This window comes from Protopterus annectens, chromosome 12.part0 (genome assembly GCF_019279795.1).
Source record: "Protopterus annectens isolate FY-2018-M chromosome 12.part0, PAN1.0, whole genome shotgun sequence".
Lineage (NCBI taxonomy): Eukaryota > Metazoa > Chordata > Ceratodontiformes > Protopteridae > Protopterus > Protopterus annectens.
Genome location: NC_056746.1, coordinates 388236571 through 388253105, shown reverse-complemented (window position 1 = coordinate 388253105; position 16535 = coordinate 388236571). Strand labels below are relative to the sequence as shown.

The 16535-nt window shown below is 37.4% G+C and overlaps 1 pseudogene; it reads right to left on the bottom strand.

The window, feature by feature from the left end:
• LOC122816169 overlaps positions 1–8984 on the bottom strand; it is a 33591-nt pseudogene extending 24607 nt beyond the window's left edge.
• Between the last annotated feature and the right edge of the window lie 7551 nt (positions 8985–16535).

The window sequence follows — 16535 nt, the reverse complement described above, 5'->3', positions numbered from 1 at the left end:
AAAAGGGAGAGATGGGATAAGGATTTAAGGTGGGAGACAGTGTCAAAGGCTTTAGAGAAATCTGACGGTAGGGAAGAAACAATGTTACCTCTGTCAAATGCTTTGTTTATGGTATCAGTGAAGGTAACTATGCAGTGGTAGTACTGTGTGCAGGTCTAAATCCATGCTGGGTAGGAGAAAGGAGATCATTGTCAAGTAGGTATTGAAGAAATTGTTTATGAATGCATTTCTGTAGAATTTCAGGATGAAGAATAGCAATAGGCCTAAAGTTAGACATATCTGTGGAGGAGCCACCATTATGGAGAGGAGGGATGAAGACCTTTTTCCATATGGTACGGACATAGTCTTCCTTAATGGATATGTTTATGATTATGGATACTGGGTAGGCCATTGAGTCCCTAATACTTTAGAAAACTGAGATATTAAAGCAGTGGGCCTAGTTAAATAGTTTTGCTGAGGTTAACACCTTTATGTAATGAAGTTAAATATGATTTTCCATAATAGAGGAAGTAGTAATGAAGTAAGGAAGAATTACACAGCCAGAATTTCTAAAAATCTTTACAAGCATTTATTTCCATTGCTGAAGGACATCAGTGTAACTGCATTTGCATTTTTTTCATATTGCCTAGCTTAGTTGTGTTATCAGTTTTTGTCAACAGAGGGTAAAAGAACTTTATAGGTATTCAACAAATGTTTCCACAAAAAGCAGACAACTGATAAATATCTGGTTCCAAAAAAAACTCTCAAACCTGATGGATCCATATTCTTATAATAGCAATGCCTCAAACTCTTACAATGTCATATAACAGAAAGTATCTTCTTAGAAAAAGCCATTAAATCCATAAAGGCTTGTTCTCTGCTTTTAGTGGAAATGCTTGTTGAATACTATGAAGGTTTTTTTGCCCTCTTTACAAAAATGAACAGAAGATTGTTTAGAGACTGTCAGTTCTTTTTCCACTAATCTGCTGCTTGGCCAACTTATGGATACTTATAAGACCATAGTTAAAATGCATGAGTCAAAATGGGAGCAGTGCAAATGGAGAAAGTTGCAAAGGGATGTTAATGTTTGTAAAAATAAAACCCCGTTTTGTTAAAGATGCAGCAGACAGGCCTTTAGTTCAGCTGCAGTTAAAGGCAGAGGTACCTTAAACCACAGAGAAAATGCAGCCAGTATCCAGTAATGGATCTGGTTCTGGCTCTACTACAGATTTTTCTTCTTATGCAAACACTGACAGTGAGCATGCAGAGGTGTCCACAGTGAGTAAAGGAGATAATTGTGAAGTACAACCACCTCTTTCCGTAGAAGAAGAGGCCGAAAACATAGAAAACATCAAAGAACCAATTGCTCAAATGATGCATCTCAAAAATAAATAGATGGACATTTAAATTTACCAAGTGATTATGATAATTTGGTGGTTAACATTTCCTCATATGCTTTAATAGAGCATCAGCTTTCTCTTTTGAATAAAGGCTTACATTTTGTACATACATTTTATGTTCCTTTGTCAACTGCAGTGCCAGAGTTAAGATCTTTTTCACATCGACTGAATTTGAAATATTGGTTTCATTCTTGTTCCCCAGGAGATTCAGGGTACAGCCATTCAGAAAGTTTTATTTTTAAAAAATCAGATTTTAACTCCCTATCATCCATCTGTTCAGTTATTTGAACAACATGTATTACATGAATCAGTTGCACAACAGAAATTGATTTTTAAGAATTATAATTTAAACATAGATGAAAGGCAAGCTTTAAGACAAGAGTAGAATAAAAATATTATTAAAACTAATGCTGATAAGACAGGGGTAGTATTTTTGGGGGATTGAGTTGAATATAGTAAAGAAGTTAAATGACAATTTCCTCAGCCACAGTATTAACACCATTTAAGTCTGGATCCTACTGGGCATTTTAAGGTAGGAATAGATAAAAGTCTATCTAGCTGGGTAGATAAAACAGTTATAACATCTTATTTGCAATGCTGTTTGACAGTAGAAGACCCAGCAAGGCTATATTTTTACCTTGTTCTAAAAGTACACAAATTGCAGAAACATATTCCAGGATGCCCTGTTGTTGGTGGTATAGGCTCCTTAACAGGACCTATTTCTTTCTTTCTTTTTATTTAATTTTGTTTAAAACCTTTACTTAAACATTTCTTCCTATATTAAGGATGCTACAGTCTTTTTGGTAAGTTTGGAGGACATTTATATACATTTGAATACCATGTGGATTTGTTGGATGTTATAGCCTTGGATATTTCAATATCACATAAATATGGGATAGAAATTTTGAAATACTACTTGGAATTTTCACAAATTTATACATAGGAGTTTTCAGTACTTTATAGGAATTACTTAAATTGGTGTAAAATAATGCTTTTTTTTTCAATTCAGGCAAATGTTATTTGCAGCTTAGGGGTACAGCTATTGGGGGATACATCACATTCTGTTTTAAGTTTTACTTATTTTATTCAACATCTTATTGCAGATTATTTTACACATTTAATAGAGATTGTTTTATTCATGAAGATTTCATGAATACAAACAAAATGAATTAATAGCAGGCTAAGATTTCAATTATAAGACATACTGTTACTGGTGGGTTAATGGTACTCCTTTGTATTTTGGTAAGGGTTACACATTTGTGTTTGAAGACATCAAAATGAATATTAAGTCATTTCTAAACTATTAAACTATTTCAAAGAATGACGTTTGCCCAAGGAAAGCTTCATTCTTAGCAGATATTGACTACTTACTCCATATGACCAGCAGATGGCAATGTTTAGCTTGAAGAAAGTAATGAATACCTCACTCTGACACTGTAAGATGGCTCTAGAACTCGGGGAATTTATGTCTAAATTCACTATCAGTAGTATTTTAAATGGTCTTAACAACTAGCTGGCATCTGTAAATCTGGTGGAAAACTGCTTTCACTCAATACAAATTCTTAAACTGGATAATGTTTAACCTTTTCCTAATCAACCCTAACTCTTGTTTAGACACATTGTACCTATTACCTAAACATTTCAAGAATAAGAAAGAAAAAAGTTTAAAAGCGATAAGAATTCTGCTTATAACCATTCTGTTGAAGACATGCATATTGGTTCAGGTCTGCTTCAGTACATGCGAGGATTCACTATCTGTTTAGTGATTCATTTCTTTGTTTAGCCATCTAGGCATATGAACATGTGGGTGCATGCCTCTTAACCTCTAAGCACAAGAAATCTGGGCAAAGCCAAAAATAATTGTTGGGGAGGCAAAGGCCCAAAATCAGGGATAAATTTTAAATATCATTCTTATAAAGTTACAAAGTTACTAGAATAACAGTTTTCAAGTTGGCATACATTTTCTGAAGGATTTGAAGTCTGAAACTGAAATGTCTGTCATTATTTAATGACTTCAATCCACAATGATTTGCCAGAAAATTGCAAATTTTATGAGGTACAGGCAAAATATTTGAGGGAAAAATCTGGACAGTTAGTCAAGTATTCAGACTGTCAAATGTTGTAAATGCCAGCATAAGCAATTGAATAGTCATATTATCACAGAATGCTGGCATTAGTGTGTGGGAAGTCATATAGCAAGCAATAAGAATTTGCCCTTTTCCACTGTTGTGCAATCTCAGAGATGATATCTATCATCTGTATGTTTATCTATCTTTTTATCTATCTATCTATCTATCTATCTATCTATCTATCTATCTATCTCTCTATCAGGGAATATGGGGGGGTATGCTGTGTTAATTTTGTTGTTGCTGATTATTTCACTTTTAGTATTTTGGGATGGATCTTTTGAACTATTATCCTTTTGGTTTTCAGTTAAATGTGATATAATGAATACCTATAGATTTATATAGGAAGTTTTTTATTTATTTGCTCACCATAAATTGCATAACAAGTGACTGTAAAACTGCTCTGTATGGCACCTTTTCTTCAGGTTATAGAAGAATGCAGGCAGTTGTGACCTGTCACTGAGCTACGCCAGCCTATGCAGGCAGTTGTGACTTGTCACTGAGCTACCCCATCCTATGCAGGCAGTTGTGACCTGTCACTGAGCTCCCTCAGCCTATGCAGGCAGTTGTGACCTGTCACTGAGCTCCCTCAGCCTATGCAGGCAGTTGTGACCTGTCACTGAGCTCCCTCAGCCTATGCAGGCAGTTGTGACCTGTCACTGAGCTACCCCAGCCTCACTGTGAAAAAAATTGTAGATCTTTACACGTTTGTAAACTTTATGTGAAGAAACTGATTAACAGGACATCTACATCTGTTCAAATGTAGATCCCTTAGAAAGCATGCCTGAGACATCCTAACTCAAGCATCACCAGACAGAATGTGTTTTTCATGTTGAAAAACTGCAGTAATATGAGACAGGTTTTAATGGTGTTTTCTCTTTTCCATGAGGCCTGCATGTCTGAGGACTTAGTTTATATAAGTAAGGTGGTTTAGAGCAGCTTGTCCCCTACAACAGAAGAAAAAAAATCATGTTTTAGTGATTTTATAGAAATGTGCATTGTGTGAGCATTTGAAAAAAAAAAAGCCTCAGGCATTATTCATGTGGAAAGTAGTAGCACTTCAAGTTATTGTAGTATAGGTGTGCATTAACAAGTACTTGTGAACCTCGTGTGGAGAAGCATGTGCACAATCAGCCACTTGTTGAGTGGAGTAACTGTGCACTATCAGCCACTTGTGATCTTTGGCTAGAGAGACTATGAACTTACAGGCATTTGTGTCTATTTAGCTGTGATAGATTTTTATCCTAGAATAAACTGACAAGACAAAGGAGAAGCAAAATTTGCAGTTGCTAAATTCAAAGAACTGCAGCTGCAACCAGAGTCCAAAAAGGCCACTAAGGACTAAGTTAGGCCTAAAGGAACTGGACTGTGCATGTTGCAGACATAGGAAAGACATATTAGAGTTGGGAAAACTGTACACATGCTTGAAGAAAAGTAAAGAAGTCTGTTCCCTGAGCTTGAACAGCAGAAGCAAAGTCTGTCTGAGACCCAGAGCTGGTATCTCATTCTTAACAGAATGATAAAGCTGAGTTGCTCTAGAACCTGCAGGCTATTAGTAACACTGTTCTCAATCTGACCATCAAGTAAACATCTGCAAGCTACACACTTAAACAGTTATGAAAAAGCTTTAGCTCATCATGCAAGTGGCCAAAGAAGTCACTTTCCTGAGAATAGCTCATATAGGTTTGACCTAGTTTGTACAGGGAAAAAAATCTAAAACTGAAAATACAGCTCACAAGCTGCATTCCTCCTTGAAGCACTAGAAAGGGCTCTTGAAGAAAAGGATGTAAAGCATGAAAGAATCTTAAAGACATTGTGTTAAAGGTACACAATCAGCCGATACAAGATTTGGAAGATAAGGTTAAAAGTAACGAAAATACCTCTAGTATGCTGCAGGAACAGAAAAAATAAAAACAGCTGGCTAATGAATTAATAAACTGCTAAGTATAAAAATCTGACGGCTGAACACAGGCCTCATAGCAAAGTACAAAATGAAACACCATCCCAGTGGGAGCTGGGCAGACGGCTCATAGCAAGGCTCCTTTTTTATCAAATTTCTTTTTATTAAATATTTTTTCACCAAATATGCAGAAGAAGATAAACAAGACATATACATGTGGTACAGTTGATGTTGCAGAATGCATACCATAAGCAAGTAATAATACTTATTGCATACTTTACTAATTAACATTCAAATTAGTTAGAATTACAATTTTGTGTTACTACGAGGATATGCTTATATTATGAGTTAGTCCAAGAACTTTTATAATATAGCAGTTCTCTTGTATATTATTTTACAACCGCGAATAATACTAGCGATATAACATCAACCTATAGAATAATAACAATCTGCTCTACTATACCTTATATACATATAAACAAATACGTCACCTTAATTATTGTGGTTACTAATCTCAACTAAGTGATGTGCTCCTGAAAAAACATTTGCCCATTTGGTAGAGCAGAAGAGAAACTGACAGACAAGAAAATGCAAAGGTTCTCATTCAGTTATCTGAGATCACTATCAGAGGAAATATTTACTTGTATAGGATCATATTTCTGGAGCATGAGCATTTGGTTTGCTATCATTATGTCGACGTGCATTTGCACGGCTATGAAGTATTCGAACATCAGATGTTCGAATACTTCATATTACGGCAGGTGACATGAGCGAAGGTTTGCATTGCAAATGAACTGTGCATTCGCAATTCTAACTTTCGGTCATGGGAGGGGATCGCGGTACAGTGCGGTTAGGGAAATGCATCCCTTTCCTCACTGTAGTGTGATCTCGGAGTTGGAATATTAAGTTAGGGGGGGGTGTGGGGGTTGGTTAGGTAGGTAGGTAATTATGGGAAGGGTGGGCGTGCTGTGTATCGCCGTAAATGTTGCAAGCGACATTTTCGACAATACACCCTTGTTTTCAAGTTTACTATTATTCGAAAATGTTCATTTTCGATGCATAAATTCGAAAATAAAGACATCATTTATTTTTACTTTCGAATTTATGATAGTAAACCTGAGCATTTATGTGCATGCACGCTGATGAGTAAGAGGGCAAATGAGAAGAAAACAGAGGCTATCAAGAATATAAATGAAGATAACAGAAAAAAGGCACTCAAATTCATAGCCACAGCTATTAAATCAAACCTTTGAGTGGCTATGGTCTATGCCAAAAGACATTGCTTATTTGAAAATGCAGAAGTTTAACACAGCTGTAAGAGTCTGATGGAGGTACCAGCATTAACTGTGATTATGTGCCTTCATACAATAAGAAGGATGCATAGGCTCTTGAGCTTCTGCAGGTAAGCTGCCAGCAGTCTAGCCAAAATGTAGTAACTAGGCTATGACAATGAAGCTGACGACTTACTGAATGTAATGCAACTCAATGAAACCCTAATTCAAGCAATTGTTTGATACATTGGGCAGTTTGGTGCACTGACGTCAGGAAATTCTAAACTTAGGTTTGAGCTGTAGAATGAAAATCAAAAACACAGAGAATACTGACACTGAGTTAGATTTAATTTGTCTGCATTTTTGCTGTCAAGAGGTAGATAGATGTCAGGCAGTATATCCAGACTGTAAGCATTCATTCCAGAAAAAAAATGGGAAGAAATAAATGACCTGCAGAAGAATTCAAGGACTGTAGACCACAATACAGAGTATACATTCAAAATGTCTGGGCCTGCAGGTTGAAAATGATGCCCAGACTAAAGCCCAGAGGTGCACTGTTGTTTTCCTAAAGGCAAGTCTGCAGAAAATGGAAAACTTACTAAGAGACTACAATCAGAAAGTTTCATTTTACTGTATACCTGTGAACTGTACCCAAGGTTGCCAGACGTCACTATTTGGGGGGGACTGTCCCAAGATCAGCAGCCTGATCCTGAGTCCCGCCCTGCCGGTTTGAATCCTGGCCAGCCTCTGCTTTGTTTGTTTTTTTTTTTTTTTTTGATTGTCCCGTATACCTGGCATACGTGCCAATCAAAAATTGCTAAACACGGAGCTTCTTGTGTTCTGCATTAAACACGAGAAGCTCCGTGTTTAGCGATTTTTGATTGGCCCATATTCCGGTATACGGGCCAATCAAAAATCACTAAAGACAAAGCTACTTGTGTTGAATGCGGAACTGCAATGCATTAAACACGAGAAGCTCCATGTTTAGTGCAGAGCTACTGAGATAGTGGAACTGTGTTCCGCATTAAGACCTTTTTTTTGGTCTTCACTTGCCGTGAAAGACAAAGACCTTTTTTTTTTTTTTTTGGTCTTCACTTGCCGTGAGAGAGACCTTCTTTTTTTTTTTTTGTCCCTACCTGGGGGGCTGGAAATCTGGCAACCCTGACTGTACCTCATTATTAGGAACATTCTTCATTTTGAGTCTTAAAACTTCTGTGTCCCAAACTAGTCTGAGGTACTGCAACACATTTTAGAAATGGAAGGTTGAGAGCTATATTTTACAAGGGAGTGCTGAAAAGTTCTAAACCTGACCCACTTTCTAAATTCTGAGTGTTATTTTGCCTCTGTAGCTGAAAAGAAGGTTATTTATTCTTGTAAAGTATCAATTTGCAGAATTGTAATGCTATGTTTTGACATTCCTTCAGATCATTGATTGAACCATATTAATGAAAAGTCTGGAATTTTCAAGTGTGGAACTTCCAGCAGTCAAGAAGTTCCTCTTCCTGCAGAAAAAACTCCAAAGGAAATCCATGATTGTACAATGCAAACATTGAGTGACAAGTGCCCTTCTTACTCAACTGTGCTGTTTCAGTGTGGAGACTGAGACTGAAGATGCAGCAAGGTCTGGGAGGCCTCAGTGTCAGCTCCTGAAACTGCTAACCATGTCCATGACCTCATTTTGGCATATCACTGACCATCAGCTAAAGCAATTGCTGAGACACTACAGATATCTAGGGAATGTGTTGGGTTTATAATCCATGAGCAGCTCGGTATGCAGAAGCTGTCAGCCAAGTGGGTGTCCAAATGCTTGAATGCTGACAAGAAAAGACATTGAGTGGGCTCTTTCAAGTTGATTTTGTAGAATTTCTGTTGAGCTGTTGCCATTTTTTTGGAATGACTAGTTACTGTTCATGAAACATGATTACATCACTATGATCCTGAGACAAAACAGTCCATGCAATAGTGGCACTCAGGTTCACCAAGACCAAAGAAGTTCAAGACCCAAATGTCAGCAGGAAAGGTCATGGCCACAGTGTTTTGGGATCAAGAAGGTGTTGTAAGGACTGACTATCTTCCAAGGGGCCAAACAGCTAAAGCTGAATATTACTGTAACTTGTTATGCCTATTAAAGGATACATTGAAAGAAAAAAATGGAGAGGGAAGCTGCGGGAAGGAGTTCTCGTTTTGTAAGACAATACACCTTTTCACAAGGCTAGCAAAACTATGGATGTTTTGACAAAACTGGGGTTTGAGTGCATAGACCATCTACCCTACTCACCGGATCTTGCTCCATCTGACTATTTCCCATTTTCAAACCTTAAAAAGAATTTGAAAGGAAAGGGTGGCAATTTTCGAGTGATTCGGAGGTGATTGCAGCAGAGGAGCAATATTTCCGTGACCAGACTTCAGACTTTATTTTGGCAGGGTTGCAGAAACTTCAGACACGATGTGCCAAGTGCATTGCATTTCGGAGAGGATATGTTGAATAACTTGTGAGTTTCATGGCTCCATGTCATTCCTTTCTTGGTTGGGATTAGAACTTTTTACCACCCCCTCATATATCATTTGCAAAATTATACTCTTAATGGAGGAAGAATGAGTAAATCAAACTTATGAAAAATTAAAAAGCTAAAAAGGTTAAAAAGGAGAAAACTTGTCAGATTTCTTTTTTTGTGGCAAATTAGTGAGAAGGCCACAAAAGGAAAAGATGGTAGAGAGAAGCAGTTTAAAGAGATTAAGAGTGAGAAAGAAACTTGAATTGCAGGCATAATGTGAACAAACCAAAATGGTGAACAAGAGTCCAACGTTGCTTTTATAGCTAATGAGATTTTCTTGATTTACATGCTTAAGAAGGGTAAATAGTTTTGTGACCTACACTCTCAGATTGAGTTGTGTGAAAACATCTTTGCTGTTTAGCAGTAGATAGTAGATGAAATCTCAAAAGACGAGAACACATCTTGCTTGCTTGCTTTACCTCTGTTTAACATTGGCAATATAGGTGGACACAGTTCAGTCCACTTAAATTTAGGCAATACTCCAGCATTTTTTAGCTTCTGGAATTCCATTTCTACTCTGGGTCTAACAGCATAAATTACCGCTCTAATATTGCTGAATTTGGGACAAAACTTTTTCCAGTTCATTCTTTACTTTTAAGCCCCTCAATGTTTTCATTTCCTTGACAGTAATCTATAAGAGATATGTCACTGGTCAATTTCCCAGATATGACAAGGTTATTACTGTACCTGGATATCATCAACAGCTTCTTGACAGAGCAGTTCAGTTCAATTTCCTTATCCATTCTCTCTCAAACAAAGCAAACACTGTTTCACATAAATGCAAGCTCAAGTTTCTGCATTTCACCTTTATACATTAAAGGCAATTTTATTTCTCCCATTTGCAATAATTTCTTCCATGCATAGGTTTTTAGCAACACTTCAGACTTATGCAGAGGTACAATCGAATACAAGTTTTTATAACAGAACAAAATCATAATACAGTTTATACATCCAATACTGTGTTAACCTTTAATCCTGACACTTTTGGAGGTTTTCAAATAATGTCACAATCAGTTTGATTTAATGTGCATTGCTCTAACCACATCAGATCACCTGACTCACCTTTGTTTGACTGTAGGTCATATGACTGTCATTTCCCATATTTATGTCTCTGTACAACATCTTTCCATGTTTCTCACCTTGAGCCTGTCTTAGCCATTATCATTTCATTTGCAGTCTCTCAAGATAGTTTTTCTTATTGGATGTTCTACAGTTTTTTTATTATAAACAAATATGTATCAACTTTTGTATAATGTTCTGCTACATCAAAAACATGTTAAGCTTTCAGAGTTGATAGTAATTAATTTTATTTTATTTAATTTTATTTTACATTTGTTTACCGGGAAAGTCCAGCTGGGCTTGTGCCCATTTCCAGTGGAAGCCTGGGGAAAACAGCTCCAAGTAATACAATGACAATTACACAAATCCACAATTCAGACAAGTATTCGTTGGCATATACATTGGCTTATACACAAAATCCCAATTCAGACAAGTATTCAATGTGAATTGACAAGTCGATAAGTAATTGAATATGAGTTATTTCAACAGGATATTTTGTTGTGATTACAGTAGTAATGAAGCTCATAAGTAGTATTTACAATACATACTTACATACTTACATACTTACATACTTACATACTTACATACAGAGAAAGTGTATCTTTTTTGCTGTCATGAAGGTACAATGTTTAATATTAGTTTAGAGAAAGACCATATTAAGTTATACAAGGGTGTAGAAAGTGAGGCTCGAATTTAGGCGAGGTTTATTCTGGGGGAGCCAGGAGTTTGTTAGGTGATTTTTCAAGAATGATTTGAAGTGTTTTGATGAGGAAATTGAGGCAAGAGTAGTTGGTAGGGTGTTCCATAGTTTAGCAGTATAGTTGGAGAAAAGCCCTTCTCCAGCTGAGTTCTTTGCTCTAGTAACTTGTAGTAAGTATTTATCATCAGAGGGGAGGGATCGAGGAGCAGACTATGGCTGGATTAGATGACTGAGGGGTGGAGTTTTGTTTGGGTGGTATAGAATTTGGTCGGCTAAGCTTAACTGGTTAAAGTGTAGGTGTTGTGGGAGTTCAAGCCAACTGAGCTGTTTGAGGGATTAGCAGTGATGTGACCTGTATGGTGATTTTGTGGCAAATTTGGATATTCTATTATAGCAGGCTTCTAATTTGTTAAGGTCTGATTTACATAGGTTGATAAGGTTAGGGGATGCATATAGAAGTGTAGACAGCAAGTGGGTTCTGGCCATGGTGATTCTTGTAGAAGTTGTTAGAAATTGGGCATTCCTGTACAGGTGGCCTAGGTTTTTGAGGACTTTTTTGATGGTTTGGTTTATATGGAGGTCAAATTTGAGATTGTTGTCAATTACTATCCCAAGTAGTTTGGTGTGGGTAGTTGGAGTTACAATGGTGTTATTTTTAGAGTAAATGTTGAAGGTTGGGGGGTTGCAGTCCTAGTGGGCAGAAGATTAGGAGGTGGGAGTTGGTTAGCCAGTTTCTACTGATAGGAAGTCGTCTTGGGTAAGGGTTTGGAGAGCTGTACGGGATGGGGCTGCACAGATAAGGGTTGAGTCATCAGCATATTGATTTATGCTGGCCTTGGGGTAGCAGCGTGTAGCTGGTTGGTAAAGAATGAGAATAGGAGTGGTCCAAGGATGGAGCCTTGTGGGACTCCGATTGTGACTCGTAGGGTGTGAGAGAGGGTTTGTTACCAACAAACAGCTCATTGCCTATCTGCTAGGTAGCTTTGGAACAAGTTAAGAGTTGTGATATTAATGTTTAGGGAGGAAAGGACATTAATGAGTTTGTGGTGGTTGACCACATCAAAGGCATTTGACACGTCTAGGAATAAGGCTGATACAAATTGGGAGTTATTCCTAAGTTGGTTAACTTTGTTGGTAAAGGTCAGTAGGGCAGTTGTTGTGCTATGTGTTGGACGAAAGCCATGCTGGGTACTAGATAGTAGGTTATGTGAGCTGAGGTATTTCATGAGATGAGTGTGTACTATTGTTTCTAGGATCTTGGATAAGGGAGAAAGAATGGCAATGGGGTGGTAGTTAGTAAGTTCATATGAGGTCCCGCCTTTATGGAGGGGAATTATGTGTGATATTTTACAGATATAGGGTACATGTGCTTCAGCTAATGACCTGTTAATGAGTATAGCTATAGGACTGGAGATGGCTTCTGCTGCAATTTTAAGATAGTCAGTTAGATGGCTGTTGGCTGCTAATGTTCTAGGTTTTAGTTTTTTCAGGTGCTTTTTGATGTAGCTGGTGGATATTGGGTGTAATTTAAATTGGGTGGAGGTATCTTTGAGGGTGAACTATTGATTGATTCTGGGGGGGTATTGGTGTTAGATTGTTTGCTGGCTAAATTTAGAATGGTTTCTGTGAAGACGTTGTTGAATTGGGTAGCTATACTATCAATACTGTTAATTGTTTTTGGAGTGGGAGTAGCAATATTACCTGGTTGTAATAGGTTTTTAACTGAGGCCCAGAACTGTTGTGGATTTTTTTGGTGCTTGTTTTGGATACTTAGGTAATATTTGGATTTGTCTATTTTCACTTGTTTATTGGCTTTGTTTCAAAGTTGAAGGAAGGTTTTTTTAGTGGTATTAGATTTGTTGTTATGGTAGTGACCAGGCTTTATCTCTGGCTTTCAGTAGGGATCTGGTTTCTTTGGTTTGCCAGGGGGTGTAGTTAGCTTTGACTCTAACATGTCTTGGTGGTGCATTTGTGTTGAGAATATCAAGAACGGTGTTGTTGAAAGATAGTACTGCCTCATCTAGAGATACGTGTTTGAGGTATTCCCAGTGGCAGTTTTGTAGGGTAGAGATAAAGTTGTCAGGATTAAAATATTTTTTATTCCTGGTTGTACGGTAGATGGTTGGGTGTGCTGGGTGGATATGATCATGAAGGAGAAATGTGGGACTATGGACACTCAGGTTATCAGGGAGATGGCCTGAGTTGGATGCAAGGTGGGGTGTGTTTATGTGAATCCAATCTAGTAAAGACTTTCATTTGGTGACCTTGTCGGTTCTAGTGGGAGGTGTGATGGTTTGGGTGAACCCATAAGGGTTCATGTGAATAGTTGGACTTTGTGAGGAGCATTGGAGCCAATCACTATTGAAGTCTCCCATGATGATGATCTCTTGGGGGATCTGATTGGAGCACCAATGTAATAGGTTTTCAACACTAGAAGTGTTGTTACCAGGTGGTATGTATCCTCTTATAATGTTAAGGTTTTTGCTGGAGTTAATATTTAATTTAGCTATAATAATCTCTGCATTCTCTATGTTTGGGATAGAGGAGATGTGGAGTTGTAGTGAGAGGTGATCTTTATATAAGATTGCTATGCCACCCCCTTTCTTGTTTGTTCTGTCTTTACATAAGATGTTGTAGCCTGGGAGTGTGATCTCATTACTATCAGTGTGGGGTTTAAGCCAGGTTTCTGTTATTGTTACTACATCTGGGGAGTAGTGGGATAGCAAAGCTTGTAGATTATGAGTTTTTTGGCAATACTTCTTACATTAATGTTGATCAGGAGAAGGGATGATTTGGATCTTTGGTGTATGATAGGTTTCATTGAGGTGGAAGGGGTAGTGTCGAATGAGTGTTAGTGGGAAGGGATAGTGCAAGCTGAGTGCTGCTAGGACCGCGGTTGGGGTGTATGTCTCCTGCTAGACTTAATTGTTTGTATAGGTAGTGATAGAGTCTGGAGAACTTAAATAGGAGCTTGGTGAATCTAAGTGTGTGTTGAGATTTAGTTTGCTGTGGGAGGACTTTGAGGGTATAATAGTCTTTGATGGTTGTGTGGAGGAGGGCTGGGGCTGCAAGAGAATGCAATGGGTGACTAGGTGTTTGATAGATGGTGGTATGCCAGGGAGTGTGTGTGATATAATGTAGGGAGGTATTATATGCTATGAAGGTGTAAACAGAAGTAGAAGTGAAGTGGATGTGGTAAGTAGTAGAGTTTGTTTTAGGCCTGTCATAGTAAATTGAGGGTGTAACTATATGATGCAGATGTTGGGTACAGGAATTTCAAAGTGCAAGTGGGAGGTGTGTGCAAATTGTGAAAGGGATTGGTATGTGAAAGGTGGGTGTGATTATGGTGAAGTATAAGTTCAGTAGCAGTGGGGGTGGGTGGGAATTGGGGGTAGGGTAGGGGTGCGAAGTGAGTGAACAAAGTGAGGGAATGGAGCAGGTTCAGACCACAAGGCTGCAGTTGTGCTTATCAGTTGGGTAGTATGAGGCAGGTAAGCTTTACTGCTTGATAGTACTGCCTGACTGAGCCTGTATCTGCATTTAATTTTACTTTTGGCAGGGCAATTTCACCATGTAGGTGTACAAATGATATCAGTAAATTATCTAGTCAGGGTAGAGTAGCAACTAGAAGCTGGGTAAATGAGGCAGGTACCTAGTGACCGGCAAGTGTGCATACCAGATAGGGCAGAACTAAAGGGTTACACAAACTCAGCTTTTTTAGTTTATATGAAAACATACACTGTTGCAGGGGGGTTTCCTGGGAGGTAGCAGGTGGAATATTTGATTAGCCAATACGAGGAGATTAGAGAGGACCTTTAAGTTTATAATTCCCATGGGTCCTGTGGATAGAGCATGTCTGTAATTAATAAGTGTATTTGAATTCACTTTCAGTTAACTCTTTTATGTTTAATGTTGGTCATATGTCAAATTTTCAGAGCAGTCCTTTTTCTGTGTTTCTATATGCCATGCACATGTCTTTCAATTAGTTAACCTGGAAGTCCTCTTTCAAAGTGACAGCACTCACCTAGCATTCAGGGCCTTGCCATATACTGAAGCATGCCTTTATATTTCATTTCATTCCTCTTATATACCCTAAATATTCTACAATTTCAAAACAAGTATTGGATTCAAATGCTTCCGATAAACCACTGCAGTTTCTTTAAACTGGCATTCAGATATTTGATGGTGTCACCACAAAGTGTACAGTTTTATGTATAGTTTGTTACAGTGTCTATTACATGGTAGTTTGTCAATTGCAGTACTATTACTACTATAATACTGCTCTGTTTTTTTTTCAGTTTTAAGTTGTCCAGCTATTTCATCCAGGTTCAACCAAATACATGTCCATACTGTTTAGTCCCCCCCCCCCATAAAGCAAGGTATAAATGCTTTTTCATATACTGATCTGCAGTGTTCATCATTTTTATGCCAACACACAATTATAAATTTTATTTTTGCTTCACAACACTGATAGCCCCTTTATTATTAAATACGGAGAAGTCATTTGGAATACTTTTTAAGTAAATCTGTCTACATTAATATGCCAAAAATGCTTTTAGTATGTGTTTACACACATTGTTAAGTTTAAAAAACATAATTCTGTTTGTTTCAACATTTGATTGGCTTGCCACTTTTAGAATATGAAATTTATTAGCAAACTTACAACAATAAATGACAGAAAAGATAAAAATAACATTGTATTGTACCATTGCCAATAAAATCAAAGCATTGAAGTAGACCTCAGATGCACAACAAATAAATAAAATAATACATAAAGAGAAAGGCCAGGGCACTTGTACTTCCAGTCGTTAAGGTTATAGACTTCTTCAGAATTGCTCTGAAGAAGATTGCAGCATAGAAGGGAAGTGCTTCACTAAATACAAGTGTTCTGCTTATTCCTTTTACATGTATTTTTCATTGTTAAAAAAAATTGGAGTTACTACCAGTTTAATTTCAACTTGATCCAAAGTTTTATATTTTGTACATTTAAGCATTTTTATCTTTACTAACACTATTCAGATGCTTTAAATATATCAAAGAAAAAGTTCTGATCTTTAAATTTTACATGACTACTAAATGGTCTTAAAATGTAACTATAGCCAAGCATTTCAAGTTTTTCAGCCACTGCAAGCCTCTTGAATAATTTTATTCAAATGCCTTTGTTTATGATTCTGTAAATATTTCTTATAAAATTCTCTTACTTATTGTCCACCACACTATCCTTCCAACCAGTCTATGTACTGTGATCATGAAATTCTTGTACCCATATCTGTAGGTCTTTTATCTTCTCAATATCCCTCGCTTCTATGTGGTAAATTTGTGACATTATCCCTAAAGCCTCAATTGATCTTAGCAGACATTCTTGCTTTATTTTCTTGTTGCAGACATTTTGCCCACTGTGTTTAGGACATTCTCCAGTCTTTGCTCATGTTCAATACAGGTATCCATCATGGAAGCCCCTAAGCAGAACAGCTGATGGTTTAGTCTTATTCTGTCTCCCCATATAGAAGACAAAAGAACCTGAAGATTCTCTTTAAATTACTCC